We start from the raw sequence: 18,549 nt of genomic DNA on the forward strand, positions 1-18,549 counted from the left end.
CCTGATATGAATGTTAAATCTTCCAACCCCAAATCATATGGAGATAGCTCACCAAAAAGATTTCTCTAGCACAGATATGTACATTTCTCATTGGGATGCCAGAGATCATTTACTATTTGGGTAGTTAAGGGGACCTTGCAGCTCCTGAAAAAGCAGAGGATCTGCGTTTTTTAAAAACTGAACTACAGTAACCCTGGATCTTGGCTCCAATTGCTGCAAAGTGCCGGGTTTGACTCCACTATCAGCACTGACCTTCGAACAGACAGCAGGAAACACAATTCGTGACTTTGACATTGTCAAGGGATTCAAACAGGAAAAATCCCATTAGTCCGCTTCCCAAGAGGGGAAAAAAACACCAAGTATAGTCTGTTCCCTCCTCAGCAAGGGGACATTGGTAGCTAATCGGTTGACATGGGTCGCTAATGGTAAAGGGAGACGCAGCCGAGCAAGTTGGTCTGCGAAAAAGCTAGAAACCAACTTCAGAATTGATCAGTGCTAAATAAGATGCTATACAGAAGTTGCACTTTTTTCTCATTTACCCTGGGAGATTTGTTTTAACCTTGCGGCCTGCCTCAGTCACAGTTAGATTCAAGTTGCTCCCTCGTGGCTTAAATCCAGCCTAGGCAAACCACTACTTTACAAACTTTCTAATAGCACCATTTCATGTATGTCTACCCAGAGGCAAGTCCCAGTGAGTTCAACAGGACTCATTCCTAGTCCTGTGTATAGGATTGCAACCCAGCAGCTCAATCCTAATGAGGTCCTCACCAGCAGAACACATGTTCTGCCGGCAGGTACTGTTACAAACGCACCGTAAAGCGCTTTTTACACTTTACGTAAAAGCGTAAAAAGCTTTGAGATATCGCAAGGCTCAGGTACAGGAAAGGACAGAATAGGGTGGTGATGGGGCAGGGTGGGTGAATCGGACTCAGGGGGTCAGATCAGTGGCACTGGCATGCACCATATTCAAATCCCCTTCCCAGGCCTGATCTGCCTGCATGAATCAATGCGGACTTGCCCAGGTCCAAGTTGACCCATTGAAGCTGCTGGGACTTACCCCGGAGCAAGAGGACAAATGTCCTCTTACCCCGAGGTGATCTTGAGCAGACAAAAATCCCCCTCATCACTGAATAGGGATTTGGGCAGGGATGCGCAAGTCAGGCGTAGCTTGACTCGAATTGAGTCACAACTCTCCACCCCCGCGACTCAACTCAAAAGTAGGTCATAAAGGGTGGACTTTCTGAGTCACCCAGAGCATTTTCACAACTTGAAAAGTCTCAAGTCATTACCTTTAAAAAGCCAGACATGGAAAAAAATGGTGGTGGTGATGCTGCTGGTATGTGTGTTCTCTTTAAATACTCCCTTGCCGTCCCCACCCATCTGTAAACAAGGCGGGAGGGACTGAGATGGATTGCATGAGAGCAGACAGAAGCTGCAGGAGGGGAGAGGGTCACAAGCAGTGAGGCTTAACAGAATGACCTAATCCTTTGCTGATCTACTCACAAGTAGTCCCATTTGCGCAGGCCATTCAATTAGGCATCCTCCTCCCAAGTAACAAAGCAGCATTGGAAAGCATGATCTCTATGAACCTCCTCCTCCCCCCACTTCCCTGCCTCCTCCCTCTCCCTGGGCTTCTCCACCAATTCTAAGATAAGAACCCCCTTGAGCTCCTCCTTCTGCCTTACCTTATCCAAAGGAGAAAAAAAACCGCCCACCCTTCATCCAATGACCATCGGTTCCTTCATAGATGGGCAAGAGAGCCTCTACTCCCACCTCCTGCCCAATGCAAAAGTAAAACATTAACCCTTTCCTGCCTCCTGGCTGGAACATCCCTGCTGCTCACCAGGTCTGAATGATGGCTCCACAAGGACTCTCATGCTGCAAAAAAAGTAAGCAAGCACACCCAGACACAGACTGACTCCAGTGCACATGCATGGGAAATCAGTGCTGAGTCAAGTGGTCTCAGACTCGAGTCAATGTCAGAGTTATCAGCACAGGTGACTTGAGTCTCCACAAGTCAGCAAAAAATGTTGATTTTTGTGACTTGGACTCAAGTCACCTGATTCAAGTTCCCACTCCTGGATTTAGGTAGGATTGGGTTGCAAGTGTAATGATTATCCTCCTTATGTCCTGCTGGTCACGAGATGAGGCCATTTTCTAGATAGAGTGAGCTTACCAGTGTTGAGAGGACAACGATATAAAATGTTGTCACAGTCACATGCCATAACAAATGTGTATAGCATTCACTATGCCTGTACATAAATGTTACAAATGATGACCATAATACACCCCAACGCACAGTCACATTCCACATAGCAATTGCATGCATAACAGATGCACTAACAATGGGGGAGGGGCCGCACATTTTCTAAGTGACAAAATGACTTGCATAAAATTTTCTGAATACAGATTATTTACATATCAAGTGCAACAAAACAGATTGTGTCATAATTTAAAGCTGTAGGCACATTGAACAAAATAGTTTGTGTTCTGTATATACCTTAAACAATGGTAGTAAAAATCCAGATATACCTCTGGATTTTTTTGTCAGAATCTTGAGGCTACATCAATAAATTCTAAAAAGTAGTAGATTTCCCACTCTCATAGTTGGACCTAAACTTGGCAGCATTATAATTATATGTTCAAAAAACAAGACAAAAAAAAAAAGACAGACCAATTCGCGATCACTTCTCAAATCATGTGGTTGCAAAACTCATTGAGCATACCTGGCTCGAGTGCAACATGACCGCAGGCTGTGGTTAGCAGCCTCACAGTTACACAAATGATATGCAAAGTATGCCCAAAAAGATGCCAAGTGCCTTGCCTTAGGAGCCTTTCCATGACCTAACCTACTCATTAATACTCCTGTGTGTTACCGCAACATAAGGCACATGATGCAGTAGCAAGGAAGATGGGAGGAAGCACGAATTTGATGAAGGCTTGACAAATGGGCAGGAAATTCCCAAAGACACTTCTGATAAGCAGGGTAATTGTTTTTTAAAAGTTCTATTGACAGATGAAACTTACTGTTGCTTGAATCTGTTTTGGAACATGCTGTGGCTAGGAAGGAAGGATTGAGGCAGGGTGACCCTTGACCCTAGACTGTAAAGTCACTGGATAGCCCAGTATAAGTATAAGCAAAGAAAGAATCATTTTAAAAGCAAAAGCCACACCGCAAAAGTATAGAAAAACACATAATAGAAGAAGCTGTCTGACTTCATTTAAAGGCAAAATTGTATTCTCACAGAGCTGCTTAGGCGTAAACACTTTGGAATGCAAATAGATAAAATTGATAGGTAACAAGCAGATAGGCCCCAACTTGGCAGAAGTATACCCATCTTAGCAAGGACAGTCTGCCTGTGTTCGTTTATAGTTTTAAACTGTTATTCTTCCATGCTTTCAAAAGAAAAGGCACATAAAGGCACATATAGGTAAAACAGTCTTTGCCCTAAAGTGTAACCAACATATATGGGGACATGGTAGTCATTAGAATCAAGTCTTAAGCAACCTTTGCTGCTTGATTTTAGAAAAGTCTTAAGAACAGACAAAAGCTTTAACATTGCAGGAAGGCTTCACAGGTGTGTTTCTCGTATGTTGACATTAGCATAGGAGAAAGGCATGCAGAGGAAAGTTAACGGTACCAGTCAGAATACATTGTGTCACCATCCTCATTAAGAGATGACCTGTCAAGGAAGCCCCTAATTGGATTGATGGATGCAAGTAAGGGTCAGTACTGGGTCAGTACTGGATGACCCTGCTGGTTCTTGAAAACTTTGTAATTCAATATGTTTAATTGTTTAATTTTACCTTTTATGGGAACTGTAACCTATGGAAACAAGCCTATCAGGTGTCTCTAAAGTTATCTATAGCCTATTAAGAGTTAGCCCCATCTATGATGTCAAACTTCAGCCAATGGGAAATTCAGATTTTCAAACACCCAGAATGGTATAAAGGGTCCAGTTAACATTGGGAAATTGCTCACATGCTTTGAGACATGAGTCCCATGAGATGCCCATTGCTTGCAACGAAATAAAGCCTGCAAACGATCACCCTTGAGTACTGAGTCTTACTTTCCTGAACCCTGCAACAAGATCACCACAAATTAACCTTGGAGTGGCCTGCTAAGTCATATGGATTGACAGTGCAATCCTATGTATGCTTACTCAGAAGTAATCTCACTACATTCAATGGGACTTACTCCCTTGTAACTGTGTTAAGGATGGCAGCCTAAAGGAGCTAATATCACTAGCTAATTATCTTAAAAAGTCTATTTTGGATCTTAACCTCTTCCCAATGCTGTAGCCATCATAAAACAGGATTTACGGAACAGGTTAAGTACCCCTTATCTGGAATTTTGAAATATGAATATTCCAAAATACAGAACTTTTTTGTGCCTAAAGAAATAAAATTACAAACTGTGTTTCATGCATACACCTTGTTTCATACACAAATTAAAAATATTGTATAAAATTTCCCTTCAGGCTATGTATATAAGAGGTATCTGAAACATAAATTAGCTTTGTGTTTAGATTTGGGCCACATCCCTAAGCTCTCTCATTATTGTACATTCCAAAATACAGAAATATCCAAAATCTGAAACACTTCTGGTCCCAAGCACTTCGGAAAAGAGATGTCCAACCTATACCAGCCACAATGGACATCACAATGGAAGTTATACTCCCAACAAATGTTTAGCACCCAGGAGTCCTGCTAGTAACCACAAGATGTTTACAGGAAAAACAAGTATAGTACAGGAATCTGAACTCTCTCTGCAGGTGTAGCATAGGGATAGATGGCAAGAAGGTATGTTAGATTTGCAGTAGAGGAAGAGGGGATGTTCACAGGCAGAGAAAAAATCTAATGCTTTCACAGAATTTTGGTTGAATTTCTAGGGACTTTTACAAAATGTTCTTCTAAAAAAATAAGGGCAGCTGAAACAGGGGGTACTATTCCTCACTTCTTTCTCCTCCTTTTCCATTTTCTTCCAACACAATTCTTCTGCCTTTTGATGAGCATTGCCAAAGGGATAAGGGTAAGGAGAGAAAACCATTCCGGACTGCCAAGCAAGCTTATTAGTTTGCAATGGGGGGGGGGGGGAGTCGAGAGAGACAAATGAATTCAGTGGTAATACGTGCTAGCAACTATATAGGACAAACATCACAGGCTTCTTGCCCAGAAGGTTTTTGATCTATGTTCTAACATGCAGTGCGGGGATTGCATGGAAAACTCAGGAATGAATGAGAACAACATGCTAAATAGAAAGAATGGAGAGTATTGAGAAAGAATTGTGGAGAACTGGGAGATAAAACTTGATCAGCAGGAAGCAGGAGCGATCCCTGGCACAACACAGTTTACTGACTCCTGTTTAGAGTACATTACAACATAGATTATATGTGCTGGCCATCAAATTGCACCATTATATGTGCTATACATACAAAGAATTACTATGCAGATCAGTAGGTCAGACCAGATGAGTTTCTTTCAGATCCATGCCCATCATTCCACTACTTAGCCTAACTCAGAGCCCAATACTGAGCTATTTAGCCCCAGTGGTACGACTGTATTGAGCATGTTTATGGCACCCTCCATTTAGGGACCCAGTTCCAGACTGTGCTGAGCCCAGCACCAGACAGATGCCACCTGGAGCAAGGGAACAGAATCACAGATTTGGAAGGGGTCTTAATAGGTCATCTAGTCCAACTCCTGCCTGCAGCAAGAAATCCTCCTACAGCATCTCCAATAGGTGCTTATCAAGCCTCTGCTTGAAGATCTCCAGTGAGAGAGAGTCCACCACCTCCCTCAACAATCTGTTCCACTGCCCATCAGGAACTTTTTCCTGATGTCCAATTGTAATCTTTTCTCTTGAAGTGTGTACCCATTGGTTCTAACTTTACCTACAGAGGCAGTTGAGAACAGATTTGTCCCTTCTTCCTGGAAGGAAAGAATTTGTCCCGGAAGAGCTCTGAGCAGCAGTAAGGTTGGGGGTGTGGAGAGGAACCCAGGTGGGGGGTGGGTCGCTGGCTCCAATGCTCCGTGTTGGGCTGAAAAGCCTGACATGGTGCTCCTCCAGTCTGTGCTGGCCAGTGCGGACTGGAAGAGCCCATTGTGGGGCCTGCGCCCTTACCCGGGGGAAGGGGACAAATATCCTCTTCTCCAAAGGAGAATCTGGTGGCTGCCACAGCGCCCAAAGGATGCAGCGGTAGCCATTTTGGCACCACTGCTCCTTTGGGCACTGGGCAGCTTAGGATTGGGCTGCCAGTCCACAGATGACAACCTGAACGGTGAAAAAATGCGTGAAGAAAAAGACTATACCCACTGCTGTAGTACATCAGGGAACTAATAAGTGCAGGGAAGGGACATTAAACAAAGCACTTTTTTAAAAAGTAAAAGTACAGTATATTGGAAATTAGAAAAGAGCTGATAACTATTAAGTGCGCAGGAATGCATGCAAATATCTATGCATCAGGGAATGGGCATAAATTGAATTCCCTCTTTGGCACAAAGTCAAACATGTAGATGAACTTTCTGCAGATTCTGTCCTGTCAAGCTGCGTTCTCTTCTCACAACATCTGACATCACTACAAACAGTCTGCTGGAACACAGTCCTGTAAAGTCAGACAGAGTCCCCTCGGCTCCAAGCCAGCCAGTGACATGGCTGCACTCAGGGCACACCTACCAGCTGAGAAACAAGAGCCTTGAAATTTCCCCAGATGGCTTCAAGTACTCGGAATGCCCCAGTGTTTCTCCCATGACCTTACTGAAGTCTGGTGCTACCTAAAAGTCACAAGACTTCAGCCAGTAAACACCGAAAACAGCCTAAGAAAGAAAGCCTTTTCTTTTTATGGCTTCTGTATGTGGTCACCCATCTTTGCAGACAATATTATCCATAAAGTGGAAACTGAACTAAAATACTCTGCACAACTTGTTCTGACAAGAAAGAAATTTCCTCTTGGTTTCATGCTGCGCACCCTTGGCCAGCAGGGAGTTAGCTTCCAATCAGTGTACTACACATTATCATCCCTATGTGATGACCATGTGATGGTGACACAGAGAGTCACAGAAGGAAGAAGGAGCTACTCTGTCTGGGGTTAAATGGGATAATGAAGGCATAACATCTTTGGGCTCAATCCTATTCAACTTTCCAGCACTGATGCAGCTGTGTCAAAGGGGCATGTGCTGCATCCTGTAGTGGGGGGAAGTCACAAAGGCCTCCTCAAGGTATGGGAACCTTTGTTCTGTTACCTCAGGGTTGCATTGCTGCTGCATCGGCACTGGAAAGTTGGATTGGACTCTTTAATAATGTGCAACTCCTCTTTGAGGAGACACTGGCAGGCAGGACAAGGCTTGAGTATGCAAAAAAGAAATAAGCCCCATAGCACCCACTACACAGTGCTCCCCACAGGGAAAGGAACAGATATGTCTATTAATACACAAGGACGTCAATTTCTCACACAGCTACATATAACGCAGGCATGTAGTTCCTCACAGTATGTTTTAGATGGCCCTATATCACCATGTAACCATTGGTGCTCTTTTTATTATTCAACATTTTAAGGGCGTGGATTGCTTCAAAGAAGTTGAGTCTGAGAAAGATAGGGGTTTGCTAAAAACGTCAAGATAGAACATTCAAAAGCACTCAAAACTAAGTGTATGAAAGCAAGAGGAGACCGATAGCCCAATCCTGAACTGCCTGGCACGTGAGGCTGCTATGGCACCAAAATGGCTACCACACATCCAACGCATACCAGGCGGCCCGCAGCAGCTCCTTGGGGGAAGGGGCCTTTTGTTCCCTTCCCATGGGTAAGGGAAGTAGCCCCGCAATGGGGCAACTTGATTTTGCGGCAGCTCTTGAGCAGGTGCAGAATCAAGGAGTCCCATGTTGGGCTGCTTAGCTCCACCAGTCCTACCCTCCTCCTGCCCCACTCCCTCCTCTGCTACACCTTCCCCCCCAGCCTCCCCTCACTCCAGAACACCTCCTCCCCACCCCCCACCTCCACTCACCGCTGCCCAGTGGTGGAACACAGGCCCAGCACTGGAGCTGGTCCAGCACAGGTTTGTGCTTGGCTAGCTCCAGCCCTGGGCCCATGGTAAGGCTTGCAAACATGCCTTTTAGCATGTTTGTGACAGTGCGCACCATCAGTAAGCCAGCATGCACAGTGCTGGACCGAGTACTGAATCATCAAGTAAGAGATTGATAAGGTAGCTTAAGATGAAATACAGGTTGTGCCTCATTATCCACTGGGGTTCTGTTACGGAACAACAGTGGATAAAAAAAAAATCAATAGATACCAAATCAGTGGAAAAATAGCTTTAAAGACCCACTTCCAGGTTTTTTTGTTTCTCCAATGTGGGCCCAGAATGCATTGGTATAGACATTATACTGCATTCAGCCACTAGATGGGGTAAAAAATGGAATCTAATGGAATGAAATAATAATTATTTAACAGCAAGAAGGCAGGAAATTGGATTTTGGTGTTTTTTCCTTGTTACAAGGCATTTAAAGGTGGACCTTGGTATCAATGGCGAGTCAAATCAGTGGATGCCAAATCAGTGGATAACAAGGTTCCACCAGTACTAAGGAAAATGCTCCTGAAAATTTATCAGACACCAAGCAATAGTTATACTATATTGTGCTAAGCATCTATTCATACTCAACTGTGGGAAGAAAGGTTATAGTTCAGCTCCACTGTATTCCACAGACATACACACACCTCAAAAATACGTACATACACACTCTTATGGATAACAAATGCAAGGTTTCCCAGATCTTGCTTAAAGAGGGCCTGTCCTCTCCATCTGTCTTCCCAGAAATGCCCTGCCTTGACAAATATTACAAATGTTCTTCCACTTTCCAGAAGGCTCCTTTTCCTTCTGGTTTCTCCTACTAACTGAAACACTGAACAATTCTTAAGAAAAATAGTTTCATGGTGACAATGGAGCCTGGATTGTCCCTTCCAGGGTTTAGCTTGGAAATGAGTTACAATGTACTTGTATAAACCTCTCATACCACATTCTTAGGGATTTAAGGCCCAATCCTGTCCTATTTTCCAGGGCTGGTGCAGCTGTGATAATGCATGCACTGCATCCTTTGGTGGGGAGGCAGATACAGGCAGATACAAGGTAAGGGAACATTTGTTCTCTTATCTCTGGGCTGCACTGCAGTTGTACTAGTGCTCAAAAGTTGGATAGGATTGGGCCCCTAGACTCTAAGTCATATGAGAAAATATTTCTCAATTTTTTTCTTGCCTTTAACAACTGTATAAAGGAAAGAAGGTCAACAGCTGTAACCTTCCCCACCACATAAGAACCATGATGGCTAAAGATGCAACTTTTGATATTGTTGCTACCATATCAGAATCCCTCCCTTTCATTTCTATTTAGCAGGAGTGGCTTTGGATGTGATAAAAAAGGCAGGTACATGGGGCAAAGTGTTTAAAAGTGCCATGCACATGCACACATATGGTAAAGTATTCCAAGGCAGTAGAGGCATCTACCAGACAAAGAACTATCTTGTGAGAAAAAATTAACTGTTGGTTTAGAGCAGGGATTCTTAACCCGGGGTTTCAATACCCCTTGGGGGTATGGGAAACAAATGATGCGGGTATGGGATTAATATCTGAACAATTAAAAAAATATTAGATTAGATTATTAACTATCATCATTATCAAGGTGATTGAGGTGTTCTGTTCCTAGCTATCAATATTTGTAAAGTAAAACCAAGCTATTGACATCTGTTAAAGTCATGCAGGTACCTAACAAGACTGGTGATGATGATTTTGACAGTCTGGCAAAGGGGGTATGTGGAAATATTGGGAAATTCATTGGGGGTCTGTAATAATAAAAACCCTTGGATTAGAGTCTTTTAGATACAGGTGGAGCCTATTTATCCACATTAGTTCCACTAAATTCCATAGAGCTATGCAAATTCGCTGCAGCCTGACACGCTGCAGCCTGATGGAAGGAAACTAAGGCAGCTGTTATCACTCCCCCCCACCTCCCCCTCCTTCCCCTTTCACAGGTGGGATGCTGAGCTTGCTTGGGAAGCTTCATCCTCTGTGTCCCAGGCAACCTCCTGACAGCACTGCAGGTTCTCCTCCTCCTCTTTGCTGCTGCCAATCCTGCAGCCCTCCCTGGCCGCCTCCATCATGGAAGCTCCTCTGCCCCAGAGCGTTCTGGGAATTGTAGTCCAGCTCTCTGCTCACCCTCACCTGTCTCTCCAAGGCTTCCTTGGGGAAGGCTTGCTGGAGCAGGAGAGCCTGCATTGGGGGGGGGGGATTCAGCAAACACTCCCTGGGTTTTTTAAAGCAATCCCCTCTCCTCCCCCTCCGTACTCAGCCCTCCCCGTTGCCAGCTGTCCTGCTTCTTTCACAGGTGGGATGTTGAGCTTTTAAGAGTCCAGCCCTATGCATTTTTACTCAGAAGTAAGCCCCATTCTAGTCAATGGGGCTTACTCCCAGGAAAGTGTGGAGAGAATTGCAAGCTAAATCTCATGCTTTGCTTGCTAGAAAGGCTTGCTTGTGTCAGTGATAGCCTGCACCATCTGGGGGGGGGGGGAATTCAGCAAACACTCCCTGGGTTTTTTGCTACTGCACCTGCCTGTGTGCAAGAGAGAGAGGGAGAGGGAGAAAGCACTCCACATTGCTGTACTGTTCTGGCTACAGAGGTTTTTGGTCCCCCCTTCAGCCTCGGCTGGCTCAGGGGCTCCAGGAATGTTACTGTTCCTTTGCAAGGGGAGCCTCTTCCATGGCTCCAGGGCTATTTCCCTGCCTGGGTGAGGCAGAGCCTTTTTGCAGTGTTTTGGGCTGCCTGGAAACAGAGCAAGGCAAAGGTGTGTGTGACTTTCAGTACCCCCACCCCATTCTCATTGAGACAAATCCGCAGATAAATAGGCTGCACCTGTAGTTTAAACAGAGGGATGCAGTGCCAGCAGAATCCAGATGGGGATGCTTCAAGTGACAATAGCTTCTTTTCTCCTCCACAGAGACAATTCTAGTTGCTGACTGTGAAACAAGATTGAGGTTGAGAAGGAGCTATAGTAACTCAGTGTTAGAATCCATGCTTTTCATGCAGGAGACCACAGTTCTAATCCCTGACATCTGCTGGTAGGGCTAAGAAGCACCCCAGTCTGAAATCCCAGAGAGAGTGTAGACAATACTAAGCAAGATGGGCTAGTGATCTGATTTCATATAAGGTAGCTTCCTACATGGCTTTTCATACATTCTTTCCTAGTATGTTTCATACATACATTCTTAGCTAGATAAAACTGGCAGTAAAACTATAGATGGGGCTTGTGGCCTAGAAATGACTACCCTATGCTTTTTAGGCCAGAGCTCAGGTCCCACAAATTGTGACATAAGCACTGAAGTCAAATAAGAGCATGGGTGAAAGATGCCACATGTGGCATGGAGAGAAGCAGTTTGTGGCAGGCCTGGACAGGAGCAGGCGGGTCTACAGGTATGGCTATGGCATAGTGTCAAACCTGCTGCCTGCTCCTCTTGCAGAATTCTGCCACCTGCTCCCCAGGACAGTGGACTATAGGCAAACTTCCTCAAGGCACTGAGGGCTACATGAGAACTACAGGGCATGCTGGGGTGATATTGTCCAATATTATGGACACCGTATGCTTGCTAGCAAGATGGGTCACCATGGAATATAAGGACACAAGATAGATCAGACCAAAGGTTGATCTAGTCTACCTTCCTGTTTCTCACAATAGCCAACCAGATACATCCCAGAAGCTTCTGAGAAGCCCATAAATATGGCCATAAAGGCCATAGCCCTCTCTGCTGCAATTCCCCCAGTCAGCAACTGATATCTGGCAACATACTGTCACTGAACAAGGAGGTTCCACGAGCTGTCATGACCAATCAACATTAATAGGCCTATCTTCCACACATTTCTCAAAACACCTTTTAAACCATGGCCTATTATTATTTAAAAGATTTATAACCCGCCTTTCACATACCAAAGCAAATGCCCAAAGCGGGATCTGCATTCTGACTACCTAGCATCTGCCCACCATTTCTCCATCTTCCATATTATCTTGCCTCTCCACTTAAATATTAATTTCTACTGCAATACTAGTGAGCAAAGTGCATTGCAATTTCTCTCTTTATAACAATGGTGAGATAGAAAGAGGCTTGAACTCGCTCAGTGAGTTCATGACTGAGGGGCAATTGGAACAGCAATTTCCCAGGCTGAGGTGCAACTGGTGTGCTGCAGTTGAGTTGGTTCCAGTTTTGGTGGGTCCTGGGCCACCATCCTTTGTGCTGTCAGAAGAGGAAGTGAGAATGGCTTTCTAAAATTGTGGGGAAACTTTCTAAAATTGTGCAGACAAAAAGCTGACCATAAAGAGTTACGTTGGCACATTTTTTTAGTTCCATGGGAACAGAAGTGTCAAGGTGTTCAGTTGCAATTAGTAGCTATAAATACATATACAAAAACTATAAACACAGATCACTTGACACGCACACACCTTTCATTAGGACTGGAAGCCATAGGGGAAATGGCTATCTTGCCACAAGGCAAAGAAAGGATGCTGTTGGAGAAGAAAGCAATTTCCTCCCAAACCTGATTTTCACCTTCTTCCTCTCCCACCTGAAATTGGGGGGGGGGGGGAAGGTACAGAGAGCAGCTTTGCAGCCCTACCATCCCATGAGAGTTTACTCAGAAGTCACACTATGACAAACAGAGCTGACTCCCCAGAAAAAAAGCAAGCATTTTAATTTTAGGCACAAACTGAAATTTGCTATGGTAACCACAGAACAGGTGATTTGGAATAAAAAAAGATACTCACTCTGTGCTCATAAACCATCATTCTGTACATGCCTGAACAGGTGTAGAAACCACCCTCCTTTTCATTTCTCTTTTACCCACCCCTCAATATGCACATAAAACTGGTGGTCCCAACATGTGTGCCCACTTACCCTCTTGAAGCCATTGTAAAGAACCAATAGTGGCCTGCACTGAGCAGGGAGTGGACTAGATGACCTTGTAACCCCTTTCCAACTCTTAACATTCTATTGCAGTGATTTTCAACCAGTCTCATCTCAAGGTATCCTGAAAAGGTGCTAAAATTGTCAAGGCACGCCATTGGTTTTCTGACAATTGCCAAGCCACACCATGCAGCCAAGCTAAGGGTGACAACGGAGGACAGAGTACCTATACTTTAAACCACTGTTTAGAAGAGGGAATTTCGGCAGGTGCAGCTAAATATGGAAGGGTTTAAAAAGCTACACCTGCCAAAATACCCTCTTCTATACACCAGTTAAAGGTATAGGCACTCTGTCCTCTATTGTATCTAGTCACCCTGTGTCTGTGGGCGGCTCACATCCCCCCAATAGCCCTATTAACAAATGACTCATCCCCAAACTCCAGCGGCACACTTGTGGACTGCTCATGGCTCACCAATGTGCCATGGCACACTGGTTGAAAATAGCTGTCCTAATGATTCAAAGACGCTCCCCTTGACAGATCAGAGCTTGCAGTTCTTTTATAACAGAGCAGCAGCCCAATCCTATGCATGTCTACTCAGAAGTAAGTCTCATTAAAGTCAGTGGGGCTTACTCCCAGGAAAGTGTGGGTAGGATTGGGCTGGAGATCAGGCCAAGAAAGTGCACAAATAGATGGATGCCTTTCCTATCCCACAGCCCCTCTTATCCACACGCACACAGCTACACGTGTATGACGTCTTAGCAACAACAGGTGGTTTTTGGCACCGGTACCTCGACTTTCCGGTTGCCACCAGTTGCAAACGCCTAGTACGGAACCCACAGAATGCATGGCAGACTCTCCGAGAAGGGGGGAGAGCTCCTGATTTGGATGCCCCCCACTGCGCAGGATGCCCGGGGAGATCGTGCAAAGAAAAGAAGTTACCAGTCAGCAGCATCAGCTCCAGGAACGCCCGCAGCAGCAGCAGCCCCGGAAGGGGAGGTGACTTGCTCCATAGGGCAACTCCAGGGGGGAGAGGGGGGCGATCGGTACAGGCAGCTGCGAGCTCCTCGTCCCCCAGGGAAGGCTGCAGCAACCGGGGCAGGCAGGGTTAGGTCAGCAGGGAACGCTGGAGCGCAGCCCCCAGTTATTGACTTCTGGAGAAAGCAGCTCCGCACAAGTTGCACAGTGATGCAATGTGAGCAGCAGCAGCAGAGTCACATGCCTGAACTTTCCCCAACTCCACCTCCTCCCTCCCTTCTCACATCCTGGCAGCGTGGCTTGCATGACAACATAAACAGAGGAGAAGCCCTTCCACCCCATTGGCCTGGGATGGATGAGCCTGTCTTTGCAGCAGATTCTGTGGGGCTGTGTTATTTCCCAGTTCTGTGGAGCAGAATTCTGTGTGCAACACAGCTCGCTACACTACACAGCGGTTCTCAAACATTGGGCCCAGGGCCCACCGGTGGCTCATGACCTAATTTTGGATGGTTTGCAAAACTGACATGGTAAATTAGGCTATGTGCATCAAGGGTTAAACAAGCTGCTACTTGGGGGAAGCACTGCTGCAGCCACAAAGCAGCAGCTGGTAAAGTGAAGCTTTTTTTTTTTTTTACGTGGGTCCCAATGCTAAAAAGTTTGGGGTAAGGCCAATAAAAAGTAGTCCATTCAGAAATAGTTTGGATCTTCTTGTCTTTCTTTGAGATCAGTACAGCAGCCGTTCAGCCAGGCTGTGGAGGTCAGGAGTACTGACTCACATTGATCCACAGACCACTTAAGCTGGCATCAAATTGCTCAGATGACCCATCTGCCAGTTTGATGTCACTGGTCCAAAGGCCAATCCCAAAAACTCCTTTCTCTACTAGTGTTGCTGTAAAGCAGGCTACAAATTACACAATACATCAGCAGGGTGATCAGACGTCCTCTTTTTCCAAGACATCCTCTTTTTCCAAGACATGTCCTCTTTTTTAGCCTCATGTCCTGGAAAATAACTTGAATGCCCTCTTTTTTCCTGTGAGCAGGCAGTGCATAGCCTTCCTGTCATTAATAAATTATATGTAACAAATTATATGTAATACAGTAGTAAGTAATTAAAATTTAGTAATTTAGTAGTACTTTAAATTTAGTATTAAGTAATACAGTGTTTAAATTAACCACATTATATCAGTATATGAAGTTTTTAGCTTTTATTTTGTCATGTCCTGTATTTTTCTTGTATGTCCTACATTTTGGGGTGATTTGTCCTCTTTTGTGGTTATGACATGTGGTCACCCGGTACATGAGAAGTGCCAGCTGTGTTCAGACTGCACCTCTGTTGTGGTTTGCCCGCATGGTCTTTGGCAGGTCACTGTTGACCTCATTTATTAGTTTCAATTTCCCATTTTTCAAATGGGAACAAGGGTGAATAATCTTATTGCATTATTGTGAGGATAAAGCACGGTAACGCACCTTCATTATTTTTAATAGAAATTCTAGAAATAAATACAATGGCATAAACCAGTGGTTCTCACACATTTCGCACCAGGACCCACTTTTTAGAATGAGAATCTGTCAGGACCCACCGGAAGAGATGTCATGCCCAGAAGTGACATCATCAAGCATATATATATAAAAGCATATAGAGAGTAGCCTGTTAAAAGTACAGGTCTGTAACATTTCCCCAAATGCAGTCACATACCATGGTAGCATCAAGTCTAATATATTAAAAATTAAATACACTGAAATGAATGGGCACCCACCTGAAATTGACTCACGACCCACCTAGTGGGTTCCGACCCACAGTTTGAGATACACTGGTATAAACAATATTTATGTTGAAATCTTACCTTCCTCATGAACAAATCGAATGAATGAATCCATTAGATGGCTTGAAGGAAGCCGCATCACTCAACTCATTAGCTCCCATCTGCAATATGAGGACAATAATAAGGGCCTAACTTACAGGGATGTTGTAAGAATACAGAGATATATATGAAAAGCGCTTGAACAATCTACAAATACTGAATAACATTACTGTAAAGCACTTTGCTTTTCTTATTTTTAAAGTGCTGTGGCTGACATCCTATGCTTTCCTGGGAGTAAGTCTCATTGAATAAAATGGGACTTGCTTCCAAGCAGACATGCATAGGATTGCGCTGTCAGTTATACATCCACTAGTACTGAAGGCAATTGACAGGGACAGAACATCAGTATATACCAGACATAGCCCATGAGATTCTTCTTGTCACCTGTCACAAAAAAGGTCCCTGAGCTTTGAGACTGAATTTACTTGTCCACAATTTTTAAGGTAGAGAAGTCTCTTTTTAATTTTGACTTGTTCTTCTTGCTGTTTCCATACATGCTCTTGCAGTCAGCTTTGTACAAGCATTGTACTTTAATAAGTCAGTGTGTATCTGTGACCCAAGCATAGTTGTGAGAGGCTCTTCCTCATGCACTAGCCTCTCCTAGGAAGTATCATTATTATTAACAGTATTTATATACCGCTTTTCAACTAAAAGTTCACAAAGCGGTTTACAGAGAAAAATCAAATAACTAAATGGCTCCCTGTCCCAAAAGGGCTCACAATCTAAAAAGATGCAAAATGAATACCAGCAGACAGCCACTAGAACAGACAGTGCTGGGGTGAGGTGGGCCAGTTATTCTCCCCCTGCTAAAAAAAGGAGCACCCACTTGAAAAAGTGCCTCTTACCCAATTAGCAGGGGTTAATCTTACTGCATTATCATTGCATCTTCTATGTCCCAAATCATCCATATAGCAGATTCACAGCACAATCTGATGCATGTCTACTTAGAGGAAACTCCATTGAGTCCAAAGCAGCATTCCCAGGTAAGTGTATAGGATTGCATTCCTAACCTGCCCTGCTGCATTCACCCCATCACTAAGGGAAAGCATTCACTCCCATCCTGTGGTGTCCTGGGGCACAATCCTATACTTGTCTACTCCATTGCATTCATTAGGGCTTACTCCCAGGAAAGAGTGCATAGGAAAATAACAGCCATCATTGGCCCAGGAGAGACAAATCTGCAATAAGGACAGGAGTTCCCACTGCTCTTCTGAAGGGGAAGTAAATACTGTCTTTTACTAGAGCTCAAAGTAGGGGGGGGTGGTGGAGCAAAGACCTGACAACTTTACTTTTTGTGTCAGCCCCCTTAGCTACTGCTATTAGAAGGGGGGGTGAACCATTAGGCAAACTAAAGGGAACCAGGCAGGGGAGCTTGTGGATTTTATTAAGGACCCCCCACATCTTCACCCATAATTCAGGCACTATTTTTTCTCTTCAAATTGCAATTCCAGAGCAATAAGGAATACAAAGGACACACATATTTCTCTTCTAGCTCAACCTCCTTGCTGTCTGCTTGCTGCCATACCAGTGTGAATTTGGGGACAACCTGCTTATTCCTCTGGATTATCTTTCTGGTTCCAATCTCCGTGGAATAGCTTTGAATTCAGCTGCAATGAACCACTTGTGGACGAGCTACAGAATACAATGTGATTTAAAAAAGCAAAACAGAAGAAGGCTACAGCATGCAAGGGTAGGGCAAGGGCACCGCCTGCAGTCAGAACCGTTGAGCAATTTTGCTCAGTCCTTCCAGTGTCAAGGCTCTTCTAATCCTTCCGGATACAGTACAATGCACTTATTCTTTCTTCAGTGTTTCAGCCTCATAGACTTTCTGCCACCACCCCTTCCCTGGCTGCCCACGTGTTGGAACGCTGCACAAAATCTCCTTATCTTTTGTTTAATAGCACACAATAACAGAGCCTTATCCAGGCTCTTATGACAGCCACCTGCCAGTGGTTCTCAAACTTTTTAGCACCAGGACCCACCTTTTAGAATGAGAATCTGTCAGGACCCACTGGAAGTGATGTCATAGCAGGAAGTGACACCATCAAAAAGGAGAATTTTTAACAATCCTAGGCTGCAATCCTACCTACACTTACCCAGGAGTAAGCCCCATTTACTATCATTGTTAAAAGCATAGACATAGTAACCTGTTAAAAGTATAGATGTGTAACATTTCCTCAAACGCAGTCACATACCATGGGAGCATCAAGTCAACAGATTAAAAATAAAATATTGAAATGAATGGAGACCCACCCGAAATTGGTTTGTGACCTACCTGGTGGGTCCTGACCCACAATTTGAGAAACACTGGTAGGGGTTTTTGTGTTTGTTTTTGTTAAAAACACATAAAAACAGAAAACATCAGCTTTTTGGTGTTAAAATATCAAAAACAAAACAAAACAAAAACACTGCATTTTGGTGCTTAAGATATTTTCCAGAAATTAAAATAGGTTACTTTTCTAGTTAGAAATAATACTGTTGCTGCATCTGCTGACACTATATCACCTACATAATGCATTTTTAAAGCGCTTATGATTTAAAATTATAATTTATTAAAATGCATCCTTGGAATAAAACCTTCAACACCACAATTAGCTATTTTAATCAAGAGATTTGGGTGGGGGGGAATCACAAAAACACACACACAGAGTTATTGGACAGGGCGATGGACTAACAACAGCTGCACAAGCTTCACAATTGCACTCTTCCAGTAGCCCTAAATCTCTCCAGAACTACTGGCAAGGGGAGGGCCAACAGCTTCCGTGGCTGGAACTGG

General features: G+C 44.2%; 1 protein-coding gene across 1 annotated transcript in view; it reads right to left on the reverse strand.

Moving 5' to 3' along the window:
* Positions 1 to 14,106, reverse strand: part of NR1H3 (nuclear receptor subfamily 1 group H member 3) — a 38,232-nt gene extending 24,126 nt beyond the window's left edge. Inside the window, exon 1 of the mRNA XM_066633584.1 lies at positions 13,876 to 14,106. The gene's annotated coding sequence lies outside the window, so the exon portion shown is untranslated. The remainder of the gene's footprint in view (positions 1 to 13,875) is intronic.
* Between the last annotated feature and the right edge of the window lie 4,443 nt (positions 14,107 to 18,549).

Source organism: Tiliqua scincoides, chromosome 1, assembly GCF_035046505.1.
Source record: "Tiliqua scincoides isolate rTilSci1 chromosome 1, rTilSci1.hap2, whole genome shotgun sequence".
In the NCBI taxonomy this organism is placed as follows: domain Eukaryota; kingdom Metazoa; phylum Chordata; class Lepidosauria; order Squamata; family Scincidae; genus Tiliqua; species Tiliqua scincoides.